The 14,825-nt window shown below is 38.4% G+C and overlaps 1 protein-coding gene and 1 long non-coding RNA gene across 4 annotated transcripts in view; one reads left to right on the top strand and one right to left on the bottom strand.

Moving 5' to 3' along the window:
- LOC109274068 (uncharacterized) overlaps window positions 1-12,720 on the bottom strand; it is a 63,062-nt gene extending 50,342 nt beyond the window's left edge. The window contains exon 1 of the long non-coding RNA XR_002083435.2: window positions 12,578-12,720. This is a non-coding gene — a long non-coding RNA (uncharacterized LOC109274068). The remainder of the gene's footprint in view (window positions 1-12,577) is intronic.
- Window positions 1-14,825, top strand: part of PPP1R1C (protein phosphatase 1 regulatory inhibitor subunit 1C) — a 124,156-nt gene that overhangs the window by 39,940 nt on the left and 69,391 nt on the right. The gene's annotated exons all lie outside the window — the stretch shown is intronic.

Here is a 14,825-nt window from a genome sequence, read left to right as displayed (position 1 = left end):
AGCTGGAAAGACTTATGTAGATATCGGATGGCAGAATCAAAGACAAAGGTTGAAAGCCTTCCAGATTAAATACATCAGGGAAGAATATAAGATCCTTTGTTTAACTACTGAAAGTGAAAGAAAGAAAGAAAGAAAGAAAGAAAGAAAGAAAGAAAGAAAGAAAGAAAGAAAGAAAGAGAGAAGAAGAAAGAAAGAAAGAAAGAAAGAAAGAAAGAAAAAGAAAGAAAGGTTTATGTGAATCAAATCCATAGACTTAGACAAAATAGGCTATGTGACCCTATTGTATATGGCAACTGATGTAGTATTTTGCAACATTAAGAGAACTATGATGTACCTCATTTGGGATATAGTGTTCAGTTCTGAAAATCAGCTTTAAGAGGGTCATCAACTGACAAAGAGTAATGTGGATGTGGGCTGAACCTCCAGGAGGGTAGATTTTAGCTCAGAACAGAAAACAATATTCTAATGGTTAAATTTTATAACAGATTGCATAAAAATTCCTCAATTCACTCCCTTTTACTAAAACTGTTTAAGCTGATATTGAAAGACAGTCTGTTAGGATTCACAGAAAAGATTCTTGCTTTGAGTAGGATTTTATTTTCCCAGCTTTATCAAAGTATAACTGACATATGGCATTGTGTAAGTTTAAGGTATAGAATGTAAAGATTTGATTCATGTACATACTGCAGAATGATCAATAATTACCTTTTGTGTGTGCTTGTGCGTGTGTGTGATGAGAATACTGAATATGTGCTATCCTAGAAATTTTCAAGTATATAATACAGTATTATTAACTATAATTACTAGGCTGGACATTAGATCCCCGGAACTCATTCATGTTACAATTGGAAGTTTGTACCATTTGACTAACATCTCCTTATTTCCTCCACCCTTAGCCCCTAATAACCACCATTCTACTCTGTGTCTATAAATTGAGGTGTTGTTTTTTTTTTTTTTTTTTCAGATTCTACATATATGCGTAATCAAACAGTATTTGTTTTTCTCCATATGTCTTACTTCCCTTAAACATAATACCCTAAAAGTCCATCAGTGTTGTCACAAAAGGCAGAACTTCCTTCTTTTTTTTTTTTGGCTGAATAATATTTTAATGCATGTGTGTATAAAATCACATTTTTAATCCAATCATCCATCCACAGATACTTAGGTTGCTTCCAGGTCACACCTATTATGGATAATGCTACAATCAACATGGGGGTATAGATACCTCTTTGAGATTGTTGGTTTCATTTCTTTCAGATATATACCCAGCATTGGGATTGCTGGATCATATAATTTTTTGATAAATTTTTTTGATCATATAATTTTTTAATAATTTTTTTACAAAGTACAACACAGTGTTCTATAGCGACTGCTCTCAATTTATAATCCCACCAACAGTGCAAAAGGGTCCCCTTTTCTTTACGCCCTCACCAGCACTGGTTCCTTCTTGTCTTTTTGATAACCATTTTAACAGATGTGAGGTGATATCTCATTGTAGTTTTGTAGTTTTGATTTGTACTTCCTTCCTTTAAAACTATGTATGCAACTCCAAACATTGAGCCACCAGAGAAATCAAAGAAGCAATTGACTAGGAAAGGATGATGGCCAATTATTGGGAGAGCAAAAGAACACACAAATCAGCATTTTAAAAATTCAGTATTTATAGAGTTATGTTTAGATGAGTGAAAAATGCATTTGGTCAACCACTTCATATTCAAATTCAAGTGTGTGGAAGTAAATTTGATCCATCTGTCCCTGAATTATTTTCTTAAACCACCAACATTTTGTTTTATAAGAACTGATTTCCAACGAGTCTTATGATATCCCCAACCTCCTGCCAAACCTGCTCAGAGTCTGAAATATAGTTATTGTACCGAACTTTCTCAAATATGCTGTTTTTTTTAAATTAAAACTAAGAAAACAGGCAAAAGAGTATTTGATTTGCCTGTTACAATGCCACTCATACTGAAATCAAACATAAAATATGCACAAAAAGAAAAGGATCTACATAGTATCTATTTTTATTATATATATTCCGGATATAGTACAATACAAATTATCTAGACAGCAAGCTTTGTGTAAGCAGTTTACACATATGAGTTTAAAAGTGGAATGAGTGACCCAGGACAAATTCAGGTCCACTCTGAAGAATGACTTAAATCATATACATTGCCAATGGAGTTTCCCCATCTACCCTTTGGCTGCTCCTTTGTCTTATAGGCATGTCTTCCCCAGCCTACCTCTTCCCTTTGTTTTTAGGGCTGTCATGCGGGCCCTCTGCTTCTCTAATTCTCCACCCTCTCTCTCATTGTCATCCTTTCCCATGGCATCACTGACCACCTACATGCTGATGACTCCCAGATCTGTATCTTCGCTCTGCTTTCACTTCCAAGAGATGATTTCTGAGTTCTTCCCACTTGAAACATTAATAAGTACCTCAAAATCAACATTCCATAAGTACTCCAATTATGATCCAGAAATTGATATAATATTTGACTTCCTTCTCCTCTTTTGTCACTCCCCTCCCACATCCAGTCAGTCACAAAGTCCAGTCCATTCTTTCTCTTAAACATCTCTCTAACCTTGTTCAAATCATCATATTCCATCGTGGGAATTACTGAAATACCGTCCTAGTTGAATTAGCTATATATCCAAGATGGACCCCTGCAATCCATTCTCCACACAATTGTCAGAATAATCTTTCTACAAGGGAAATCTGATCATGCCTTCACCTGGTTAAAACCCATCAGTGGTTTCTCATCACTTTAGAAAGAAGACCAAACTTCTTAATATCATTACAAAGCTCCAAATTATCTAGATCCTTCTTAAGTTTTCACTCTGTTCTCTCTGAACCTACTCCTATCATTCGACAGTCCAAATATTTGAGTTTTGTTCAATATCTAAGAAACTGTCATGCTCTTTCACACCTCGGGATATCCCCACAAATAGCCTCTTCTGAGTAAAATCTCTTCTCCTCCCCTGTCCCCTCATCTAACTTCCTTGTCCCATCAACTTTCCCTATCCCACCTACCTTTGCTGTCACATCAGCTTGGATGTCCTTTCCTCTGAGAAGTCTCTGTGGCTCTGCCAAAACTAAGCTTGATGTCCTTGGCATATGCTTGTACCACACCTTGTGCTTCCTCCATCACAGTCTTTATTTATAACACTGTACTGTGGTTGTTTCAGGCTGAACCCCAGTTCCTAGCAGGATTCCCTAAATGTATTATACATGCAATAAATTATTATTAAAATATTGGATGCATTTTAGATCCCTGGTGACAGCCTTCTAAAAAACACAATCTATCATATAACCGATAAACTGCATTTATGTGTTTTCATTTAATTTTCTTCTTATATCACCATTCATAGGAAAAAATGTTTTAAGACTTAAAAATGTTTAAAATATAAAGCTATTTTTCCCTCCTGATACACACACATACAGACACACACATGATTTTTCTGTTTTCCTATCTGAACTTGGTGATAAACATGTTGAAGTAGTATCTAATTATAATACTTTTTCCTCTAATAGTTCTTCCATGTATCTACTATAAATAGTCATTGCTTTCTATACTGTGAAATCCTCAAGTAAATTATATCTGAGATAATTTTTTTTTTTTTTTTTTTTTTTTTGAGAAACAGCATGAAGGTTAAGGTTTCCAGGACAGGAAAAATACCAAGAGTTGAAAAGACAACCTGACTACACAGATACTTAATTCCTTCAATCTTTAAAACTGAGTGAATGAGGGACACCTGGGTGGCTCAGTCGGTTAAGTGTTTGACCTAGGCTCTGGTCATGATCTCATAGTTTGTGGGTTCGAGCCCTGCATGGGGCTCTGTGCTGACAGCTCAGAGCCTGGAGGCTGCTTCAGATTCTGTGTCTCCCTCTCTCTCTGCCCCTTCCCTACTCATGCTCTGTCTCTCTCTGTCTCTCAAGATGAATTAAATAAATAAATAAATAGGGTTTTAAAAAATTAAAAAATAAAAATAAAACTGAGTGAATGAAATATCTTTTTTTGTGAGAAATATTACCTAGAATGTGAAATAATGTTTATAGATGATCTACTGACGAAAGCTAACTTCTGTACTTTCCAAGACTTTCAAGACTTTTTCTACAAAAAGTTATGTAAAGTAGAGGAGAATTATAGTTCCACTGACCTTTCCTTCCATAACTAACAGAAGCATATTTACCATCAGTGATAGGAATGCCTTCAGTTGATTAAGCCCTGAAAATATTATCATGTTGTTTATATTATCATGAGTAGTACATGAGTACTCACATGTACTCAATGTGTTGAGTGACACCTTGTAATTTTTAGGAATTTATCTTCCATTTAAACTAAAAAAGGGATGTTTGCCTCTTGTTATAGGAAATTCTCATTAAAAGGAGACTGGTGTTTCATTTTAAGTCATTTTACAATGGTCTACTCATAACAGAATTACTCAGATAAAATTATTTTGAAATTCACAGTGGTGTGTCTACACAGTTGAAACACAGAGGAATCTGGAAAAAAAATAAATTTTTTTCAATAGAGAATATCAAATAGCATGATTAAGAAGTAAGAATCTGACTTAAACAAGAAATCCTGTAGTTTAGCAGTTTGATGAAGGTAGAGAGGCTCCAAAATTGTCAAATATCCACTTATATTTGGCTTCGTAAGAATACACAGAAGCCTAATTTTAAGTTTAGCTTTGCCTGCCAGTTTTTATGCATGAACTGTAGCCCCAACTTGACCTTTGAAAATTAGGAGCTAATAATTCAAATTAGAAATAATTTCAAGTTGAATAATCATGTCAAGTAATTAAATTTATAAGATATAAAGAAATATTTTTGAAGTTTACTTTATATTCCATTATCTTTTTTACAAACTGAAACTATTATATTTTCTCTAACGATTGATGTAAGTTGCAAAGCAAATTTAATAAGTCTTGTCAATTTTGACAGTCAGTGTGAAAAAAGAGGAAATGTTCTATGCAGTGCAAAGAGTACTAAATATTCCAAATATTGGTAAACAGCCAATTCTTTTCCAACTCCAATGCCACTCAGATCCATCTCTAAAGTTCTCAAAATTTCTTCGAAATTTTCTATCATTACCATTCAAATGATTAACCTCTGAATATTGTTCTCATGTTCACCTCAATCATTTCTTCTACTCTTATTTATAAGGTGCCTAGTTATGGGACTTCATTCGGGGACTCTGCTAAGAATATCTTTGTGACATTTTCTGTGATAGAATAATGAAATTTTAGTGTTTTAAATTGGTTAAAACCTATTCAAATCCTAACCAGATTTAATTTTATTAGGTCAAAATGACATAGAGCACATTGTGGGGAAGATAAGTGTTCATTAAATAATTACTTGATTGTTGTCCACATTACCTGAAACATCTGATAATTATTTTTAAGTAAATGGATAAAATTGATGTAAAAATAAAATGTATAATTTATCATCAGTTCTCTAGGTAATTCTAAGAAAAGGAGATGGAATTTTTCCCCCAAAGTTTATTTAATTATTTTGAGAGAGAATGCATGTGAGCACACAGGGCAGGGGCAGAGAGAGAACCCCAAGCCGACTCAGCATTGTCAGGACACAGCCCTATGCAGGGCTTGATCTCATGAACCTAACCATGAGATCAGGACCTGAACCAAGATAAAGAGTGGGACACTTAACCAACTGAGCCACCTAGGCACCCCAAAGGATACGGAATTTTAAAAAATTAGAGCTACTAAAACAAGTGTGGGTGATTAAACTGATGTCATTCCCTACCCTCTCCTAAAAAAAATTTTAAAAAACATGCATTAAAGGAGTAAATTTATTTTCCTGGAGCAAATGTGAGAAATGCAAACTCCAGATAGGCAGAAAAACTTTACCTATGATTGAGAATCACCACTGATGGGATGACGCAACAGTTCTTTGGCCCTCATGTAAGCTGATTCTGTGGTAGGATAAAATATGTTTTATAAGAGAAACCAAGTTTACAAAAATCAAGAATACTAATGAAAAGCAGACTTTTGAGGTTTTAAATGATCTGATTTTTCTGTTCTTTTTTTACTGTGTTTGGAAGTGGCAGCAGAAATGATGAAATATAAGCATAAAAGCAGTTTGGAAGATTTCTAACCTCTCTCATAAGACAATTGCTGATTGAGAGTTCTTAATAAACCAACACGATCCATTTTGTTTTCCTTGTCATCTCCTTCACTATTTCCACATAGAATATATATCTGATTCTCACTGACTGCCACAAAAATGAACCATTTTGTAGGGGGCTCTGAGAGATAAAAACCTATTTGGTAATGAGGTTATATCCCAACTTCTATCAGTTAAAAGTAGAAAGCTATAAATAATACTGAAAGAACAATACAGCTGTGTGAATCTTGGCACAACAGGATGAAACTATTTCTACTGTTTGCTTCTTTTCCCCATGTCCCCTTTCCAGCGCATATAAATTCATTGCTCTGGTGGTTTTAATTTGGGCCCCAGTTTTGGCTAAATCTAAGAACTCAAAGAAAAACACAGCTGAAACCACTGCCTAGTGGCTTAACTCACAGCCTCAAATGATAGGCCTCCAACAGAGCCCAGCAGGCTTTCTGCAAAAAGGCCCCTGACTAGAGCTCATTTTGAAAAGTGGAGAGTTTGATAACAAGTCAGAAAGAGGTTTCACCATAGCTGTCTTAGGAGATTCTGCATTGCCCTACTAAAAAGAAACAGTGAGTGTTCTATGTAAGAAACACATGATAAATTTCTCTGGCACTTTTAACTGACTGATTCTATGCTGGAATGCTAAAACCACAAGGTAGTGACAAATTTACATGCCCAATGAAGAGCTGAGCTATGCACAGCAATTTCTTTCATTTGCATTTGATTTATCTTATTCAGTTCTGAAGGCTCACGGGTCAGTGACTGTTCTCGAACTAGTAGACCTAAAGCCATCTATACAATTTTTGTCTTTAACTCTGCCCTTCTCTGTATTACACAGCCATAGATGATCTCGTCAATAGTTGTGATCCAAGGGTTTCTGAGAAGATGTTCAACCTTCAAATATGTTAGATACCAAAATATAGAATCTGCTGAAAGGTAATCATTTAGATTTCACTGCTGTTTTCAGAGATCTGATGGTAAATTCCTTCTGAGACTGTCAAAAATGGCACCAATGCCCGTGTGATTCAGTCTCCACGGCACCTCAGAAAGAAGACTATGAATTGCTTTTCTCTGCTGCTACTCCTCTATGGGAGAGAATTAATTCTTTTTTCACAAATTAGTGCTAGGAAAAATGAAAAGGAAACACTGACTGAAAATACACTAGGGATCTAGCATAGTATCTGCCAAGGCAGATAACTCTATTTATTAGACAAAAAGTGGAACATAGAACAGAAAGATATGCTGGGCAAGTCTTCAGTTTTGTTACTCCAGTCCCACATAATCACCAAAATCTCTGGATTCTGTTCCCCCACAGTAGTCCTCTGCCAGGGGCCAAATCGGACTTGGTGGCCTGGCCTGTCACTCTGCAATGTCTTTGGTCTCTGTAGTTTGCTCTGCAGATCTTCATGCATTCTTTACTTTATCTTGATTTCTAGTTGTGATAAGTGATATCACTGGCCTGTGGTGAACTGATACATACCACTCCAAGCAAAACCTCAAAATTTCATATTAAAGCATGTTTTATTATTGTTTACTTTCTTAGCTCTGTGACTATCCCATCTAATTTCAATTCAGTCTTTTAGTAATCTTTCTCTAATAGTCCAGACTCTCAGTGGCTGTTTCCCTAATCTTAAAGCTTAGTTTCATGAAAGCTGATCTTTACCACCTACTTATATGATCCTGCCAGCTTGTACTATAGCTTGAAATCCCAATTCTGGTCTTTAGGACTGAATTGCCTCTCAGAATTCGAATCTATCTGCTGACATTGTTCCAGTTCGGTATTTTGGGTACAAAAATGCTGCCTCTACTACCTACTCAACACTGCAATCTTCTGCTTGTCCACGTGTTAACTCTTAACGGTACCTCCAGACCACCTGTTCGGATGCCACCCTCACCAGTTCTCTGATCAGTGTCACACTCTGGTAATACGTCATGCATTGATCCCACAGCCTGGCTTAATTACCTTATTCTTCCAGACCCCTGCCAAAATACTCATCTTGCTTCACTTAGTTATATCTGTCTTCCCGTCATCCATAAACCAGCACTTGTATTTTTACAATAAAGTGGAGTGCAAAACAACTGCAAAGCTGAGAGGAAACTTCAAAAGAAAAACATTTTAACGTAGAAGGCTTTTTCCACATCATTTATCAATTTGGGTGTGCTTTGCATACATTTCCTTAGAGTGTGAGTCCCAGAACACATTTGACCACAATTTCAACCAGATTGTATTATAGCAGTCAAACATTCTCTCTTGACTAACTTTACAAAGGAGAGAATCAAAAACATTCTCTCTGAATGTTCAGAGAAGCTTCCCATAGAGAAGGAAGTACATTCTGGTTTTAAACAAAAACAAAACGGCAGCTAAGCCTTTTATAATCCAGCAACACACACAGGCTGGATGCGAAAATAACCTATCCTTATCTACTTTGAATTTTACTAAGGAATTTGATGGCAAAAGATGGGCATTCACTTCAAACACTAGCTTAACAGGATAGAAAAAGAAATGGGAGAAAGAATATGTGCATGAATGAGATTTATTCTGCAATTTTATTAATATTTTCTGTGCCCAGTTTATTATTAGTGTTCCTGAAAAAGAGGAAGAATAATTTAGATGCTGGCTAGTGTGTAAAATCTGTGCAATTGTAGCGTTTACTCTTGGTAGATTAGTAGAAGAAGGGAAAAATCAATTTCTAGTAATATTTAGTATGGCAGCTGGAATCCTGTGGTTTAATGAGGGACGTTTCAGAGTTCTAGAGCACAAAGTGGTAATGTTCATAAGAGCCAGTCCTGGTTTTTCTTGGTAACTAAATATCATTACCACATGGGTTGTAGTATTTCCATTGGTGGACATTTTTAAAAAGTAAAAATCAGTCAAGAAATTACTACTTTGTCATCACGTCTTGTAAACTTACATGACCTCTATTTTTCAATTCAAACTTTGCTAAACGCATATGCGATTCTTATAGATCTATTAGATGAGTCTCACTGCCTCCGAAGACACATAGAAAATATTTTTTAATCAAAAACTTGACTAGCGTATAGGAGTGAATGTTGACAGCCAAAAAATAACCTCTCCATATCTATCTCCACTCTTTGAATATATTTAAACCATCAATTTTTGGATTTAAAGATGTATATGAAATATTTCAGGTTTAGTGAAGACAGATGGTTAATATTTTATAAAAATTTTTAAAAATGTGATAATATAATGATTCATAGTATATACTTTTCCTACATTTTTGAAAATACGATAAAGCACTGATTGTAGATTAATGATTTTTAATGATAAATTTAGTAAAGTATTAAATGACACTGAAACAAAAATTTTAGCAAAATAAATAAAAAAGGTAATTCAGGAAATTAGTCTGATCTCTTCCAGGATTTATTTTAAGGGATGGTTTTGAATAATTATAGTTTAAATATAAAAGTGTCAATGACCTCTGCTCCTACAATCGCTGCCTTTAGAAGGATCTGTCTGCAGAGGCACTGTCTTAGATTGCTTAATATGGAAGAGATGCAAGATTTTTTCAGTTATTAATGAAAAAAATTATGGAAAGTGCTGTAAGTTAATGGATTGAACACTTAATTCCACATACAACAAAACATTCAATTGATAGGAAATTAAGAACCTTGAATCAATCTTCATCCAGGTTTTTGTCATACAAAATTTTTCTAGATTTTAGAATCCTTTTCACTTGACTTTGTAACCATCTCCCTAAGTAGATAAATATATATTAGAACATCAAGTGAAAATCTCAAGTACACCTATAAAAAGGCAATCCAGTAGAAACTCAATGTGGATGGCAAACAGACTTTTAAAAGAGGCCATTCCAATGTTCATTCCTGAACTTTCCTTTGGTAGAGACAATAGGGATGGGAGAATCTGATTTTTCTTAACCTATTATTCCAACAAAGTCACAGGCAACTAACTAACAGATTAAAGCATGGTTTTTATGGCAATTGGCTACAGAGAAGAGAAACTATGGAAACTGAATTTATTACACTGCAGTTAAATGATGGAGTGGACACATTAATCATGTGAGTGTCACAAAACAATTCAAAATTGTTATTTGTAATAAGGTTTTGCATATGCTTTAGGTGGCCAGAGTTCTGACTCCATGCTAAATTGGACAGATAAAATAAGAATGCGTGAAAACAAACCTATAGTCTTTGTCATTGAAAGAAAAGGACATTGGGAAATCTCAATTTCCTTCCTCCTGTTTGAGCAGTTATATTTGGCTGTTACCCTGTCTGCTAAGTTATGTTTAGACAATGCCAAAGGAATGCCGTGATAAATAAAACAATCTATAATTTAGCCGGTGTGTGTGTGTGTGTGCACGTGCGTATGAGACTTGTCATCATACATAATAATGGTGGTTTTGTCAAATTCAATCCTCTTATAATGAATTCTACTGTACTGGATGATGATTAGCCACACTAGTTTCTCCTATAACACTCTCCCACATCAATAACACAAATGTGAGATCATTGCAACAACACAGAAGAATGTTGTTTTGCTATTTCAACCTGCAATTTTGTAAACTGAGAAAGGAAATTATTTACTGCTTTTTAGGATTAGTTATTCCTGATTTGGTCTTTTGGTGTGAAATTACCTAAAATCACAAAATATGCAGGTTTTTTTTATTGTGTTCTAATATTTTCAGTAAAAGAAAATGATTATATGATCATATAACAAACATGTATGATTATAATTTGTTGTCAAGTGGCTAAAAGAGACTAAATTCCTGTCTATTTTACTTATTCCTGTCAGCTAACTAAAATAAGTCCCAAATGAGTGAAGTGGGAAAAAAAACATGTTTAAATTCTGAAAAAAATGTAATTTATGTTACCTTTTTTGATACTCCCCAAAAATTCAGAGAAGAAACAGAAGCTATTTTGGAATCATGAAAAACAGACTCATAATATAAAACAAAATTGTATACTTTTTAAAAGTACTTTTAACTGGCTAACTTAATCAGTTCGAGACTGATATTAATAAGAAAAACTAACCAACAAGAAAAAAACCTTTTTCATTGAATTATGAAATGGTGAAGTCTATACAGTTGTCTTGAAAAGACATTATTTTAGTGTGTGTTATATTCAGACAGTAAGAAGGCACAAGGCTGAATGACTGGACACCATTTTGTTCTCAAAACAATAGGTTCTGAGTCCTGGGATAAATTTTGAAAACTTCTAAGGAATAAATAAAATCTTAAGAAACACAACTGACATTTAACCAACCAATGGATCACAGTACATGCATTGTTAAAGTGGATCATATTTCATATTTACTTAAAAGATGATAGCAAAAGATTTTGCTTTGATATAACTGCTCAATTCAGTGTATTCACAGTTACCTGATAATGACCCAGATACTTCCAGGAATATCAAACAATTGTGACTGCTGTCCTCAGCCAATAGTTCCTGTCTGCTCACCCCTACACAAGGGAGGGCAAATTTATTAGGTTCCATAATTCCATAACTTCTAAAAGTCTAGTAATCAAGATATAAGATTAGAATAAATTCCATATACTATCCATTCTAGCTGCTTGTCTTTTGTTTTGTTTTGTTTTTGCTGCTTGTCTATTTTGGTCTCCTACTACATGAAATACCGACTGTATGCACTGTGGACTTCTATAGAAATTTTACTACCTATATATACGTGTTTCTGTATATCCACACGATACGTATACATAGTTTTTCATTGTATGTACGTAATGTATGTTCACTAGGAAAAGAAACAGTACAGGTAGAGTGTTATTCAATCACCAAGAGATAACTACTGTTAACATATTGAATATATCCTTTTATGAATATACATGCACTTCTCTATCATCTCTCTCTCTGGGTTATCTATACTTTATGAAATAAAAATGCCATTCCTTTGGTTTTGAAATCCTTTTAGTACATGTTTTCATGTCAATTGATGCAGATCTGTATCACTGACTTGAGACAGTTATTCCTTGATGAACACCTCGTTCAGTGTTTGGACCATGGGCTCAGCCTCTCAGCCTTGGCGCTCACCTGAGGGTCAGGAAAGGGTAACCGGGACAGTAGGTCAAGGCAGCGAGACCAGGGACGGCGGCTAAGGTGGTGGCGGCAGAGCAGCTCCGGCACCGCGCGAGGCCGGGTCCCGACCCGGCCCCACCCCACAGACAGTTCGGCGGTGGCGGTGCTTTTCCCCATCCCGGCTCTCTCCTCCCTTATCCGGACTGCCCACGCCCATTTTGGCTACAGTGGATGGACAAGAAAAGTTTGAAATTGAAGTCACCACGCTGGATAACGCGCTTCGTGTGGCATCCCCAAACAAGTTTGGAGAATTTTGTTCGGTAGGAATTCTTATTAATTCAGAATCGAGATATGAGACAAAATACCTTATTGGAAAAGTCGGCACTTTCGCCAACCAATGGATTTGAGCACAAGTGAAATTCTGCTTACCTCCAAAAGCACAGGTCTCTTCCGGGTGGCGGCCAGGCGGCGAGAGCACGGCGTGCGGGTGGTAAAGGTCCGCACGCGGCGGGCATGTCCGGCGAGGTCCCGCACGCAGGCTCACGGAGGAAGGCACAGAGTCGGCGCGAACGCCTGAACCTCGAACCGCGTCCTGACCCGGAACCGCTTCTCCGGGAGGTGACCCCTGAGGCTGCTTACCCGGAAAACACAGTTGGTCTCCACTGCCTCAGCGCCACAAAAGTACAGCAAAGATCTGTGGAGAGGGACTTAATTCCCGCCTGAGAAACGACTACACGCCCCACCTCGTGGTGCTGGCTGGGGTGGGTTGGAGCATGAGCACCTGGTGGAATGTGCCAGAAAGTGCCTCCCGGGAACCCGAGCCTCCTGGGCATGTGAGAAGGCTGAGGACGAGGGAACCCGAGCCGCCTGGGCATGTGAGAAGGCTGAGGACGAGGACAGATCGGTATTGCAGTGCACGGCGGGAGGCTGCCAGGCTGGAAGACGACAGGTCCAGCGTCAGCCCGGGCCCTGCCCTGTTTCCGGAGCCCACGCACTGTCAGGACAGGACTGAAGAGCTGTTCCTTCTTGGAGGAAGATTCCATCCCCTGCGCGTGCTGAACTGGTTGGCAGGCGGCGGGGCAAGGGCATGTTTGCCAGAATGTCCCTCAGCGATCTCAACAGGCACCACTGGATGTCCGGCACAGCCTCCCACCCCCACAGCCAAGGCGACTCGGACCTCTTGTGAGTCCACGCCTGCGCCCACCCTGGCCAGGTTCGAGGAAGCCTGGAAATCTTCATCAAGAAATTCATTTTAATGGCTGGGACTGTGGGTGTGGTGGAGCTGCGGGGAACGAAGACGTAGCCGATGTCCATGCACATGCTGAACCTGGAGTCCAGGCCTGTGATCTAACAGGATGTAGGGAAGCAGGTGCTGACTACCCGTTCCAGAAAGCTGCCCTGCGAGCCGTGCACACTCATCTCCAAGGGGAAGCCAAAAGACATCCGGAGAGTTGCTTCTAAAATGCTCCACAACAGGTCACGATCTCACAGTTAGTGGGGTGGATCCCGCGTGGGGCTCTGCCCCGACAGCGCCCTCTCTCCCTCTCTCTGCTGCTACCCCACCCCTATCCCTTCTCTCTCTCTCTCTCTCTCTCTCTCTCTCTCTCTCTCTCTCTCTCTCAAAATACATAAATATTTAAAATGCTCCGCTGGAAGCCTACATTTGACTGAGCAGCTAACTCTTGAGCCCTCTGCCTGCTTTGTGGAGCGGAGGTGGGGGGTGGGGGGGAAGGGGCGGGACTGAGCAGGATGTCTGGGCTCTTCCGGTCAAGGCCCTCTGAGATCCCACCCAGGCCAGGAGCTGTGGACAGAGCCGTGTTCACGCGCGTTTCTTTGGATGTGAATTTAAGGCCAAATTTCATAAACGGTGCCAAGGGTGGGACATTTCTCTTACAGTTGAACACATTTAACGCCACCGAACATAGCTCGGTTTCCTTTCTTCAGAATTGGATAAGCCACTCAGTTTATCTTCACCATTGCAGCTAGAAGTGGGGTGAAGTGCAGGTAGGTAAGATACAGCCTGCTGTAGGAAAACCAGGTCAATGTTCTTACCTCTGCCGGGTGTTCCCTGAGATTAGCAGTCACCGGTGGGTTAGCACCAGACTGTCCCTTCACAGAGGCCAGAGGGCCTGTCAGCCCTGCCCAGCCTCCAGTGGTCCCAGGGCTAGACAAGGACACGTGTTCTGCTTCGCTGAGCGTTTTTCTCAGCACAGTGTTTTCCTTCACCCTCAGTTAAGCACCGTTTTGTTCCAGGCCTAACTGTCAATGTTCCTAAGACAGAGAAGGCTCAAAGTGGGTGAGACACACCTTTGTCCCTGAGAGTCGCCCAGTTGGACCCAATATTGTGAAGCCTCTTGCCTTTTGTTTTTAATTTTAATTTTAATTTTTTTATTAAAAAAAATTTTAATGTTTTATTTATTTTTGACAGAGGGAGAGACAGAGCATGAATGGGACGTGGGAGGCAAAGAGATAGGGAGACATGGAATTTGAAGCAGGCTCCAGGCCCTGAACTTCAGCACAGAACCTGATGCGGGGCTTGAACTCACGAGCTGTGAGATCATGACCTGAGCCCCAGTCAACAGCTTGACCTACTGAGCGACCCAGGCGCCCCAACTTTGTTTTTTCGAGAGATAGAGTGCAAATGGGGGAGGAGCAGAGAAGGGGGAAACAGAGGTTA

This window comes from Panthera pardus, unplaced genomic scaffold (assembly GCF_024362965.1).
Source record: "Panthera pardus isolate Hobbes unplaced genomic scaffold, ASM2436296v1 HiC_scaffold_10, whole genome shotgun sequence".
NCBI lineage: Eukaryota > Metazoa > Chordata > Mammalia > Carnivora > Felidae > Panthera > Panthera pardus.
This window is presented reverse-complemented; position numbering and strand designations above follow the sequence as displayed.